This window comes from Durio zibethinus, chromosome 17 (assembly GCF_047325235.1).
Source record: "Durio zibethinus cultivar Kanyao isolate XHJ-2024 chromosome 17, ASM4732523v1, whole genome shotgun sequence".
Taxonomy (NCBI): Eukaryota; Viridiplantae; Streptophyta; class Magnoliopsida; order Malvales; family Malvaceae; genus Durio; species Durio zibethinus.
In genome coordinates, this window is record NC_143178.1 from 11,352,517 (window position 1) to 11,367,469 (window position 14,953).

The window sequence follows — 14,953 nt, forward strand, 5'->3', positions numbered from 1 at the left end:
TTACGCGTGAGGAAAGATTAGTACTACTATAGCATCTATTTAAAAATTTTAAATAATTACATAATTAATATATTTATACTACAATTAATTATATAAAATAATTTTATATATAATTAATTATATATAATAAATAGTTACAACATTAGAAATACATAAATATGAAGGTAATGGAGAATAATCAAAACATAAGAATTTACATGTGAAACTCTAAAACAAGAAAAACATAAGGATTGCTTTAATAGGTTACACCTTGAGATTGCCTAGGACGAAAAGAATGATATTGCATTTAAATTAAAGTATTAAATACTAGTTTTATTAATATAATACATATATATAACCATTAAATTATATGACTAATTAAAATATATATATATATATATATATATATACAAGTCAGGATGAGATAATGCAACTTAAAAATCAACTCCGACCTAAACCCGACTTTAGAGAAAAAAAAAAAAGCTTGACCTGATCTTACTTTTGATTTTAAAAAAATTCAATTCTATCAAATCAGATAAATTAAATCCCATTGGATATGGACTATTTTACCTTGGAATTGATGAAAAGAGGGAAAAAAGGAATGAAAAGTTATGTCTAAAGAGTTCAAATTTTAAAATGAACCATTTATTATCTCTCTAATTTTCTTGAAAACTCACATGTTAAGTACTATTAATTTCTATGGATTTTAGTTAAGTTCAATATTAAGAAGTTAGATAGAATAATTAATTTTGGCTTGTGGTAAATTTTAAGTAAAAGATTTGTTAGACAACACAAGAATTTGAAAGACAATTAAACCATTATTGTTAACAAAGTCTATTAGTCATGTGGATAATTTGAACATATCAAGAAAATTTGTCAAAAGGATGTAATAGGTTTGGCTAGTATCTTTAAGTCAATTTCTGAAGTTAACAACATGTACAATTGCAAATATCCTCTGAGAAGGATATATAAATTCTCATGGCATTTTGTTAATTGTCATGAAAAAAGATGTGTTAAACGTGGGCATTAATTTGGCATTGATGCAAGGTGTGTTGAAATATTAACGATGCCTAAAGAATTTTTAAATGGCCAAACATGAAAGATGCACAATAACTTTCAACAAAAAATTTTAACATGTGTTGAAATAAAATGCTTAGAATTAATGAATTTTAAGTGTTTTTTTCAATTGAATATGATGATTTTCTAATTTGAGAATTGTTGTTGTGGGCAAAAAATAAATTTTGATTTCTTTACTTAAAGACCATAACTAAAAATAGTTGAGGAAGTTATATATAGTTTTATCTGACTAATTTGGAGATTTGTTAAATAATTGAGTAAATAAAAATTGACTTAATGTGATTAATGGAATTGAAAAAATTATTGGAGTGAGTGAAATTAGTGGTGGAGAATATAGTGTAAGAAAGTGCATTAATATCCATACACACTTGGAGTTATTTCATAACACAAACTTAAAACTTTTCAGGGAACCACATATTATTTGTGGTTGTGAAACTTGAAGGAAAACTATAATTATCATGTCATTCTTTTTATTTTAGGCAATTCAAAGATACAACCTATAAAAACAATTAACATCCCTTGATGATTCAAGATCATTTGGCTTCTTTATTCTTTACTTGTTTTATTTTTCTTTGTATTTTATAAAAAAGAATAGTGAGTGTAATAAGTTTGGCTAAATGCTCAATTAAAAATCTAATGTTTCGATGTTTTCTCAATTAAGAATATCAATTTTTTAGATCAATGTAGGACTAAACATTTTTCAATGTGTTCAAATTAAGATTGTTTAATGGCAGTGACTTGCGCATATTGTTAAATCTATTTTATTATTAAATTTTTTATTTTTCTTAATTAAAAATGCTTTAAATGTGACCTAAAACCAATAATCCTTCATAAGCCCAAAAACCGATGACAAACCATCATTGTAACCATCGTCAACTACTGACCTTCGCCCTCAGAATGAGCCCAAAATTCATCTACTAATCCATCTAAAGCTTTCTCATTCACATTATTTATGTAGATTTTCCAACAAACACTTGAAAATACCTAAATCTAGACCAATGATTTCAACCCCCAAAAAATCCTACCTCCCTTGCTCCAAATTATTCTATTTTTCATTAAGTTTTTCTCTTTTATCTTTATTTTTTTTTCACATTTTCAAAGTGCTCCAAACTTCTCTTCAATCACTAGTACCATTTTTTTTCTTGTTCAAAGAAAGATCCACTATTTGAAGAAACTGTTGGTGACATAGAGTTGAAGGTATATTGCCATGAAACATTTGATTGTAGATGAAGAGCTATAAAAACCCAAAAAAAGAACCAAAACCCTTTCTACCAAACAACCAAAAAAAAAGGAAAAAATACATAAAAAATCCCTAAAAGGGGAACAATAACGCCAAAAGCAATAGGAAGAACAAAAGGAAAATAAAAATAATAAATAGCATAAAAAAAGGAAATATAGTTTGGGGTTTTGGGTGCTCTAGGTTGTTTTAGGTCTAAACTTTTAGAGAAGAGGGTTATGTTGGCTTGGAAAAACACTTATTAGGAGGAGAAGGTGTTTGGCAAGCAAAAGAAAAAGTTTTTTAAAGTTTTAGGGCACGACTTTGGGTCTAGATCTAAGCTGTTCGAAGCTATTTTGGGCACGAACTTGAGACAAAGAGATCGAGAATAGTATCTTGCAAAAATTTGAGGTCATAAAGTGATCGATCAATGGTGGTTGGAGATAATCGGATGGCAATTGATCCGGTGGTGACAATCGAAATATGGACAACTTGGTTTTAAGAAAGAGAGATGTTATTTCTCTTTCTATTAGAGAGAAACAAAAAAGTAAAAAAAAATGCAAAAATTTTTCTTTAGCTTTTATACTAAGAAAAAAAATCTCTATTTTAATGTGCGTGTGTCACACTACAATAACAGTCTTATTTTGAACTAACTTGAAAACGTTTACTCATACATTGAACTAAATTAAAGATGATATTTTTAATTGAAAAAACGTTCAAATATTAGATCCTAAATTAAGCATTTAACCAATAAATTTACATAATGTCTTTTGTCTTATCTTTAATAGTCGGAGAGTTTTCTACTACGTTGGTATTTTCCACTAAATTCTTATGTTGTAATTATTCTCTATTAACTTTGTTCCTTTGTTGTTGTTAATATTCTCTATGAATTTGTAGATTTTAGTTCAACTCCTTATTCTTTATTTTTTTCTATTAATTAATCAGTAAGAAAAATTACCATAAATTACATAAGCACTCACTCTTTGAATATTAAAGTAGCATAAGATGACAATGAATACAAAATGTTTTCCTTTCAAGTTAAAACCAAGACAAAAAAGGAAAATCAATTAGAAAAAGCTACAAGTTACATTGAAAAGATTATTTAAAATTCAATGATTTTTAAATCATGAACCAAGACAACTATCATGGTTCTTTCTCCCACTTACTACCTTTAAGACCATAAGGCGATAGCCAAAAGCATTTTTCTTCACAAACAAATCGCCATGAATGGCATATTCTAGGCCATATAGCAATCGTAAGCAATGAAAGGGTTTAACTTTCTTAGCAAACAATAAAATTAGCACATGATCAAACTTAAAGAAAGAAAATGAGCCTAGTACACTTAAAGTTGCAAAGATAATTGCATAAGAATAAGATAGGAATAGAAGCAAAGAAACTACTTATTCGCTGCCAAAAATCATAAAGCTATTTACACAAGTGCTATCCTTAGGGAAGAGCCTTGCCTAGCCAAAATCCAGGATTTTGGGTTCAATTGCTAATCCAACAATGTATTATTACTGGCTTTAATGTCCATGTGGACGATCCTTTCAAAGGCCTCTTCATCAAGCAGAGAAGACCTCTTACAGAGCAGTTACTATCTTAAATCTTATTGTGCAATCCAAGAATAAATATTTTTTTTATCTAAGAAGTTTAATAGTAATTATGGGCATTAATTTACCAAACAACTTATGAGAGTTTCAATTGGTAAAATTTTCTTAACAACAAAAATGAATGCCACACATAAAGGGGTTTTTACCAAAGAGAAAGCAATCAATGCTTTTATTTCACAAATACTCATAAACAAATATCTTTTCAAGTCCTATAGCACCCAAATAACATTACTAAGTTCTTGTACTGAGTTTTTCACCTTACTAATGAAGGGTTTAAGATTTTATCTTAATTTTAGTAAAAACTTCTTTACAACTACTTCTTGACCATATGGCATCAAATCTTATCGTATAAGCTACAATGACCAATAATTTCACAAGAGTTTCTAACCACCAACCATTCCCATGCAACTCAAGCAAAACAAGATGATAGCATATAATGCTAACTAAATATAAAAAGTAAAGCCTTTGACTAAAGCCATCATAAGGAAAAAAAGTATTGGATAGGGTTAACTAACTTTAATTTCTTTATATATATATATATATTAAAAAAACATATAACAATAGTCTTTTGATGATTTAAATGACATTTTTGGATTGAAAGCACAATAATATTAATAAGCAAAGTAATTGAAAACCAACAAATTGGCATTGTAGTATAGACCTTTAATACATAACAACATAGCATGTTTATCAATGTGGCATTATATATACATGCATGTAAGGGCAATGGACTTTCCTATACATCTCTTTTTATGGAAAAATTATTATTACCATCAATTTTTAAATATTATCGATTTTTTTCATGTTTGTTTCTAAACAAATGTATACTCCTTATTTCTACCCAAACCTATTGTAGTTGTCATTAGAATAGCACCATAAAGAAAATTAAATAAAAAAAAATAGATGGAAGAAATTAATGTATTTAAGATTAACATCTTTAATAGGCTACATATTTACTCTCTTAAATTTTTCCTAAAAAAGTTAACTTTAGTTTTATTGAATTTTGATTCTAAGATTAATCTCCAACTTAGTACTTGTTGCATAAAGATAGCATGCTTCCAATTAAGTTCAAATTCTAATCTTCACATAAACATGGAACAAGATAATTGATATCACAGTATACATTGGAACATCATGAAAGAGGTAGAAGCATTAGAAAGTTTTCCATTATGAGGAAAGTTATAGTTAGGTTGGTGGCAAGGGAGCTTTTTATTAAGTTGTCACCCTCATGGTAGCTATGAAGATTATAGTCACATGAACCTCCTTAAAATGTTCTATTTCATCACCAAAAACTTTGATGAATACCAAATTATATCTTTCTTAATAAACAATTGCTCAAATCTCAAATTCAGAGAAAGGTAGGCTAATAACAGCTTTCATCATTACATTAATTCTAAACAATGACAACTCAATGTAATTTTGTGCTCAAAACTTTTTTATGATTAATGAGCTTGTGACATATGCTTGGCAACCTATAGACATGCTTTTTATTGCCATGAAGCTTTAAGCTTGCTTTTCACACTCATTTCCTTTCCTATACAACAATCATTTTCCTTATATGTTAAATTTCATTCTCCACGCCTTTAAGTGCTTCTACAAAAAGATGGTTGGATAAAGCGCTATGTTTAAAATAATTTGGTTTTGCTAATGTTATATAAAAAAAACCTGCCTTATTGCATTTAGAGACATATAAGTGTGATTAGATTATGAAAAGAAATTGATCTATTCCTTAACTAATACTGTTGTATTTGTTTTAAATTACAAAGGTGTGGTTGGCTTATTATTTTTACTACCTTTTTTTTTTTTTTGCTTCTAAAAGGAAAAAGGTAAAAAATACAATTTGATCCAAAAGTAAATATAAAAATTAGTTGAGAGTTAAAAACAATAATTTTAACTTTCAGGAGAACAAAATTGCATTATATGTTTACAAAATATTAAATTAAAAGTGGTGTTGTAATTTCATTTTTAATTCTTTTTAATCAATTATAAATTATTTTCTCTATCATTTTCTTTCACATTTTAAGAAACCGAAGCAAAAAACATAAAAATCAAACTTGTTCAAACTATTATTATTGTTATTGCTTTTTCATAAGTAAATATTTGTTCATGAGATATTCATAATCTTTCAAATAAAAAGAAATTGCCAAATAGTTGATTTTTTTTAGCTTAATAAAATGTCAACTCTAATATAGACAAGTGAAGCCTTGTCAAAGATAATTAAAAAAAAAAATTAATGTGATATATTCAGTAGAGGAAATTTTCCAAAATTAACATTAATAGCCTATTAAATTTAAAAAATGGACCTTATAAACAGGAACAAAGCCATGTGATCGAGCTGATTAAGTTGAGAGAAAAAGTTAGTAGCAATTTGAAGAGTATAAAGTTGGAAGAAAAGTCTTCGGCTTCAATCATCTTCTACGATTGAACCAATTCTTATGGCATTGAGGTGGTTGTCGATGCAAGCAAAGGGTTTAGTGAAGAATCCCATGATGGAGTGGGAAGGCCATTAGGAATACTAAAGGTATAAGTCCAAGTTAGGTTGTACAAAATAGGGGAGTGAGCATAAAGAAAAAGAAAGGAAAAAAAAGATAAAAAAAAGGTTTCACTGTGTTGCTGTTTTGGTTTTGGCACTTGAAGTATCTTGCCAACTCTTAAGGCCTTCAAGGCTTGATGCGACCGGTTCATAAAACTTATGCTCATTTGATTTGCAAAAAGTAAACTACATGAAAGAAAACAACATTAGTTTAGGATATACAAATGAATTAAAAACTAATTTTTATGTACAATGTAAAAAATGTAATGGCAAAGAAATAAAAGTGTAACCCAAAAGTTTTTACATTTAAAACACATTAAATTTGATTCAAATCTCTTAAAATTTCAATATAAATATAATTGAATATGTAATGGATTTTTTTAAACAACCAAAAGAAAATATAATTTTACTTCTTATTTATAAATTGATTAAATACAATAATAATGGTCTATAAATAATAATGTGAATATTTAAATAATTTGATAATTAAATTAAAAAATTATAATTTATTTTTTTAAAATTAAAAAGAGTGTTAATTAAAATGATCTTTTGCTAATAAAAAATTTATTTGATACACTAACAATGGAGTTTTTATAACTCCATAAGTAAAATTAATATGGTGACATATGTTCACTTTTTTTTAAAATAATTTTTTTATCATTTTAAATATATACTAATAGAATGTGTCACCATCTTAATATTACTTGTAAAATTGAAAATTTTCACTATAAGCATATTTAATAATTTCTCTAAAAAATGATAAAATACTTGTAGACACCTAATTTTTATAGGTCGATTTGAGTTTATTCAATTTTTATGTTTGATTCGAACATTTCAATTTGGGTCATTTAAAACATTTTAATTGGATTAAGCCTGTTTAAATTTATTTTAGATTAATTATTATGGGGACCATTCTACATCACTAAAATCCAATTTAGTTTAATTTTGGGTCAAAATTCAGTTACTTGGGCACGAAAGCCCAAGAGAAGTCCAAATTAGTTATTCAGACCCAAACTTTAATTTAGTCATAAATTAAGTTTTAAAGCCTAAATTTATTTTTTATTATTTATTTATTTAAAATTAAGTTAATTAAAAATTAAAAAATCACAAAAAAAAATAAAAAACAAAACAACAAAACATTGAAGTGGCCTACACTACCAGGGCAGCAAGCTGTTTACTCCACACCATAAGCAGCCAATTTCCCAAATTACTTTTTAGATGCAGTGGCTGTATTATTTCATTTTTGTTCTTATGTTTGTGTAGAGTCCAATTCCATAGATAAAAAAAAAAATTAGAATGTAATAGCCTACTATTGTTGAATTGAATTCTTTTGTCCTACTTTGATTTGTGATTCCATAAGAACCAATATAAGAGGAAGGGAATTCGAGACAAGGGGGTAATCGGCCAAACAAGAATACACAAAAGAAAAAAAAATTCCTTTGAAAAAAATTTCTTTAGAGAAAAACTTGACCCCCATTATCAAAACTTATCATCACCCGAATTAACCCTTGAAACCAAATAATTCCCCTATCCCTCAGCTAGTTCGTACCACCTAATCCACCATAAACCTAATCCTATACAACCTTTTTTGTGCCTACCTAACTAGAACACCCTAAAATCAGTTGGCTACTATGCAACTTCATCCTTAACTTTCAACATTTAGCACCAACAACCAACAATCATCTTGACCCATCAGCCCACAAAAAACTTAACTACTTAAGCTTTCATCATAACATCACTTTTGTTAAAAAATCGTATCCATTCACAGCCAAAACATATCCAAAAAAATCCAACCTAAAAACAAAAAAAGAATCCCTTATTTTGTTTTCAAAAATCATACAAAAAAAAAATCAAACAAACCGCAATTCTCATGTGAGGAATCTAATGCTAAAGAAAAAAAAAAGAAGAAACAGTAGCTATTAAAAAAAAAAAGAAAAAAAGCTATTACAGATGATGGCATAATGATCAGTGGCAAACAATGGTGAGTCCCTTTAATTACAATCAGTGAAAAAAAGGTCGAAAAAGGGGTAACAACATACTAAAAATTTGGGACGACCAGTCAATAAAAGAATGATAGTTTGGAGTTTTTGGTTAAATTTTTAGATATGGGCTATTATGAGGTGATTTATGGAAATGGAGGTTGGATTCAAAAAGAATAAATTGAGTGAAAGTCACAACTAAACTTTGGGTAGGAAAAGCCACCGATCGATGGCGACGCCAATGATGGAAGTTGTGACTAACCATTATTTTTTAGGTTTGAAAAAGGGTTGTTTGATTTTTTTTTAATAAGGAAATTTTGTTTAAAAAAAAAAGAAATGAATTTTAAAAAAAGTTTGCCTTTTATATCATAAAAAAAAAAAAAGAAATAGGTTACCCTAACCCTATTACTCAAACTAGATGAACAGACCTGACTCATGACTGACCCAACTCAACCTCCTATCTGATCTAATGATTTTTAGGCCCTCAAACATTACTTTTTTGCCTTGATGTTGACTTTGGGCTTTATAATCAAGATTATTAGGTATAAGCTCTTTTCTTTGACTATTTTATTACATGTCCATTCATATTTGTCTCATGGTTACATGAGTTGAAAAAAAATTGTATATTTTAAGAATTAAAAATTATGGATGCCTATTTTAATGTTATATTTTGATATATAATTTTTGCTAATGGAATGGTTATTACCATTATTTGAAAAAAGGGAAAAATGTATTTTAAAAAAAATGATTTTGTAAATCCTACTTAGATGTTAGAGGGAATTCAAATTATGTTTTAACAGATTAATTTTTCTCAAATTTCACCTATATGTTGGGGAATTAAGGAAAACATTTTAAATAAAAAAATAATATATAATAAATTAAATTTCTTTCGTCCTAATTTTATGTTGGAAAGGAAATGATGACAAAAAGATAAATAAGATTAAATATGTATGAAATGGATTAAATTAGTCATTTCAATTTTTTTTTAGTTTGCATTTGCATTATTTAATTATTTCATGTCACATTGAAAATAAAATTTTTAAGAAAAAAATAAAAAAAATGAAATCTGAATTTACTTTGAAAATCTACTAAAATGTTGGGGATGATTGAAGAAATTCTAATTATCATTAATTATCATTTTTCTCATAAAATCGTAAAACCATGAAAATCTTGAAACCTTAAAACCTTGAAAGCTTAAACCCTAAAACCTTAAAACCTTAAAATCTTAAAACCCTAAAACCATAAAATTTAGCCAAAACCCTTAATTGTCCCTAAACCAAATCCGAAGACCAAAAGCCATCCTAAAATTTTAAGGATTCGTGTGAAAATTTTCTATAAAGTAATCTATTTTTGAATGCCACTTAGATGATGCTGTATTTAGCAAATTTTATTTCATTAAGTTTTTCATGTGATTCCTTAACCAAAATACGACAACAATAACAACAACAACAATAATAATACTAATAAGATTAAGTTAAGGAATAGAAATAAAAATGGGATTTTAGGTATAAATAATCGCACTTAAACTTTACCTAAAGGTTTAGCAATTCGAGTGGTCTCTTTATATTTAAGGACCCGATCCTAAAATTGCATTTGATTATCAAGCATAGCATTCATTTGCATATATTTATCTTTAAATTGTTGTCCACATTCATTTTTGCATATTTATATCTTTTGATTAGCACTTTTGATTCTTTGTTAATTGCAATACCGTGATTTTTTTACATAAAATTTGTTAAGAAAAATCTTATTCGAAAATATAGATTTTGAAATGAAACTAAAATAGTATTTAGAGAGAAATAATTTTTGGTACTCTGCTTAGAAGTTGAAAAGATACCAACAATTATCATCTGTAAAAAATGTTATTTTCACTTTAAAAGTAATGTCGTGGTGAATCTTAGGTGGAAAAAGTTATCTTTTAATTCTGTCTAAATGTTAGAGAATTTTGAGGTAATTTTTTAAATTTAAAGATTTCCTTGATATTCCTAAACAAAGACTTTTGATAAAATTGATTTTCTTTTTTCTTGTTTTTTTAAAGGTGAAGGGAAGCATTTTTAAATTTCAAACTAAAACCATTCTTATCCAAAATTATAGATAACATAAGATTAATTGGTACTGTTGTTTAGATAGACACTATTGGGGTGCTAATCCTTCCTCACGCATAATCGTACTCCTAAACCCAACTTTATTTTCATAGATCAAAACTTGTCTTTTTGATAGACTTTAAACTCGATTTATTGTTTTATTAAAAAGATAACTTTTTTAGGTGACCAATCACACCTATAAAAAAGATTGGTGGTGACTTCCTATTTTGAAACTTGTAAAATTTTTTGTTTGGCAGTTTTCAAAACTGTTATGATAGCATGGCGATTCGTTGGAGATATTTTGAGAGTTAGGTCAAAAATTAATCATACATTATTTCAAGCTTTGGATTTAATGGTTTTAGTTGACATTTGATTTTAATTCCCTTCATTTTATTTCTTCAAAATATTGCATGATATTTAGTATCTTACTTTGATTTGGCTATTTATTCTGTCATTATATTACCTTTGATTGATTTATTTTTTCACACACATTTTGCATAATCACTTATATGTGTAAGTTCTAGACTTGAATTATGTCCCTCATAAGAGGAAATTAAGTAGTTAAGCTCTTGTGAGGTGATAACCTCCGTATTTGCTAGCAAAATACTTTCATTCACTTTAAACCTTTTTTGTTTATAATCTATAATGGGTAAGGATTTGGGTACTTTACTAGTCTATAATGGATGATAATGTGAGGAACAATCTGAGAATCTTTAGATGTATAAATCCTCACCCAGCATATAGCACATCTTAAGCGACTAGCCTTAGGTAGAGTAATACCAACCATTTTTGTAAAAATTACCTGATTTTGGATATGTAAGGAACACTCTAATACAATATGTATTTAAAGGTAATAATAACTTAAATAAAACTAAAATTAAAAAAAAAGACAAAAAATAAATAAAAAAATTCTTTCAAAAAATTTTTCTTGACATGCAATTTGATTTGTTTAGTGATTGTAAAAAATCTACATCTTTAAAAAATATAACTTTAAAAAAAAGGGACATTTTTTCTTTTGTATTTTCCACCAAGCGTAAAAAAAAAACAAAAGCAAAATTTTTCCAAAAATAAAAGAGTTTTTCTTGATTTATTTGTTTATTGGCTGAATAAAAAGCAGAAGCATGAAAAAAAGGAAAAATATTTGAATATTGGTCATTTTATGTGTTTGTTTTTTTCATAGGAATTGTTTTCTCAAATTATTATTTCTTTCTAAAAAAAAGAAAAAAAAAAGGGAAAGAGTTTTTTTTTTTTTTGTTATTTACCTTTTGCATGTATTTGATCCTTTTTTTGTTTATTTTTCATCATTTTTGTATCCAAAAATAGTAAGGTTGTATATGCATTTTATGCTAGCACCAATTTCATTGGATTTGTATAACATATGCATTACACTTCATATAAACATATCTTATCATGCATATAATATGTCAATGCATTTCATTTAAGTATGTTTCATCAATTATATACAAACATCTCATTATTCATGAAGTATAGCATTGTGCTTCAGTCGTACGGATATGCATTGTACAAATTACATTTCATGTGAACATGCCTTACTGCAGTATAACATGACATTGCATTCCATACATATACATTTATGTAAGTGGTATGATTTTTTTCATTTATGCATTATATGTATGTAAATATTCATCTTTCAAGCATCAATGCACCCTAATAGTATTTAACATCACTCATACATCTGCGATCATGTCATACCCATTTACCACCATGTAAAGTAGATTTGATCTCCTTTTTTTTAGAAATAATTAATAATATTGATGCTTTGACAAATATTTCAAAAATAGTGCTATACATAACATGGATGATCAAAGGTTAGAATTGGAAGGGTTGAAAGAGCTTAAGAGGAGACTAGAGAGAAGATTACTAAGATGTAAGAGAATATGGATAGACAAATGATGGAACTAAAGCAATTGCTATTAGGGATGTCAAAAGGCAAAGAAATTGTTGATGCTTTTGAACTAAGAGAAGAGATCAATATTAGAAAGCCAATGTATCCCCCTAGGGTTCACCCCACCACATGTGTAAAAGATGTATACAAATGGCCAACAAGTGGACAACCTTACACTTATGGGGTTCTTTCTGCTAGTTAACCACCGATTCACATGCATATCAACCTAGGGTCTAGTTATGTTAACCCCATTCTGTTCTAAAACTTAGATGATCCTAAGGAACAAGAAAAGTTAAGAAGCATGCCAGAGCCCATTGAAAATACATAGATGTAAAATAAGTATAAACTACTTGAAGAAAGACTTTATGTAGTGGAAGAAAATGATATTTATGGGAATATTAATGCCAAAGAACTTAGCTTGGTACTCGACCTAGTTATTTTTGCAAAATGTAAAGTCCCTAACTTTGAAAAATATGATGAGACCAAATGTCTCTCAGCCCATATTACGATGGTCTGTCACAAGATGATAGGGCATGCCCATAATAACAAACTTTTGATTCATTGTTTCTTGGACAGTTTAATGGGGTTAGTGGCTATGGCACTTTAATTTCTAAAAAGAAATAGTCAGGGACCTATGCAATTTCTTTTGAAAGCCTTTCACCCAGATCTTTCATTCTCTATCATCCATATCCCACTTACTTACCCTACTATCCATCTATCAATCAAGTGTCCTAAATATTATACCCTTTATCAACCAATACCAACGTTAGCTTTTCATCCTATCTTAACCCTTATTACTTCACCCACCATTATACCAGTTTCATGGTTTAATAACTAGACAAGTGGTTTCGGTAAGGCATGAGTTCATCAAGAAAGAAGTCACATTGATCCAATTCCTATGTTATATGTTGAGTTATTCTTAGAACTCATTAGGAGTCATTGGGTATTATCTATTCAGCTCAAATCATTGAAACTTTTTTTATCCAAAATGGTGTATTATCAATGCTACATGTGACTATCATCATGGAAATATAGGTAATTCTATAGAAAGTTGCCTTACTTTCAAGTATAATGTTCAAAGTCTAATTAGAATAAAAAAGCAAAAAAAGAAAAAAAAGTTTTCTTTAATAAAAGGTGAAACGAGTTTCTAAAGAGTTGACAATCGCTATTAAAAATAAACTTATCAAATACCTTTAAACTTTTTTCAAATCAACTGATTTCACTCATTAATCATAACCCTTGAAGAGGTATGAGTTTGAATTCATAAACCTTACCTTCATCCGACAATATTGTGATATAAACAGATGGTATTCTTTTGTGAAACAATGGATAATAAGACGATCAATTTTAAAAAAAAAAATTAAGACTCCTAGAAGATCAGGCCAATGCGACATTTTTTTAAAGATTTTGGATGAGGTAATTTGATGTGTCAAGGCTATATTGTAGCTTTAAAAAAATTTACAAAATCAAAACCACCCAAATCCTTCAAAATGATCAAAAACACATCAACCTCCTAGTTTTCTACCCTAAAATGGTCCTTTTTCGATGTTTTGGGGCACATTGGCTAAAAAAAAATTTATTGCCTTCGAGACAACTTAAATTGTGATCAAACCTTGTTATGGAATGACATGAATTTCGTAACACCTCAAACGAATTCATTTCATATAACTTATTTTTTCATATTAACCTTTATTAAAGGTGTTTTGTCAATAATGCATCTTTCTTAGATTATGGTGGGGAGCATAGAAAAAAGAAAAAGAAAAAAATAAAAGGAAAAATGAAAAAAAATAAAAAAGAGGAAAAAAAATTTTTGATGATGACATCATGCACTTGAGACATTAAAATGAATTTAAAAATAAAAAGATCTCAATAAATTTATAAAGAAATCAAAACAAGAAAATCAAAAAGCCTAAAATGAAAAAAGACCAAAATAGAAAGTTGAAAAAACTAAGAAATAAAAAAAAAGAAATATTTTTTAAAAAATTGTCTTTAAATTCATTTTTTCTAAAATGAAGTGCTTTTCAATTTAGGTGACTATACTTGAAATGATAAATAGCTATCTCACATCATCCCTTCACAAATATAAAAATTTATCCCTTATAACCCTTTTGAGTTTGATAAAAAATTTTTTCAGAATAAATCTTAACAAATGATCACCCTTCACATTGGAGTGTAAAAGGGACACATTTAAGGGTTAAGCATGTAATATCCAAAAAAAAAAACCTTATATGTTGAGGGCAAATGTCTAAGGAAAGGTTCTTAAAGTTTTGAATTCATTCAAAGAAAAACGAAAGAAAAGTGAAAGAATGAAAGAGGAAAAAAAGTGAAAAAAAATAAGAAAAGTAAAAAAAAAAAATAAAATAAGTGAAAAAAATAAAAAAAAGAAAAACAAAGAAAAACAAAGAGAAAAACAAAAGAAAATGAGGAAAAGAAGAAAAGAAAAAGATATGAATGAGTGAAAAAGCATAAGAAAATAAAAAGATGAATACCCTAAAGCGAATCGTTCAAATGAAAGAATGATCATTGGTTTAAATTATATTTAAATACTTATTTTAGGCCTATCTATCAT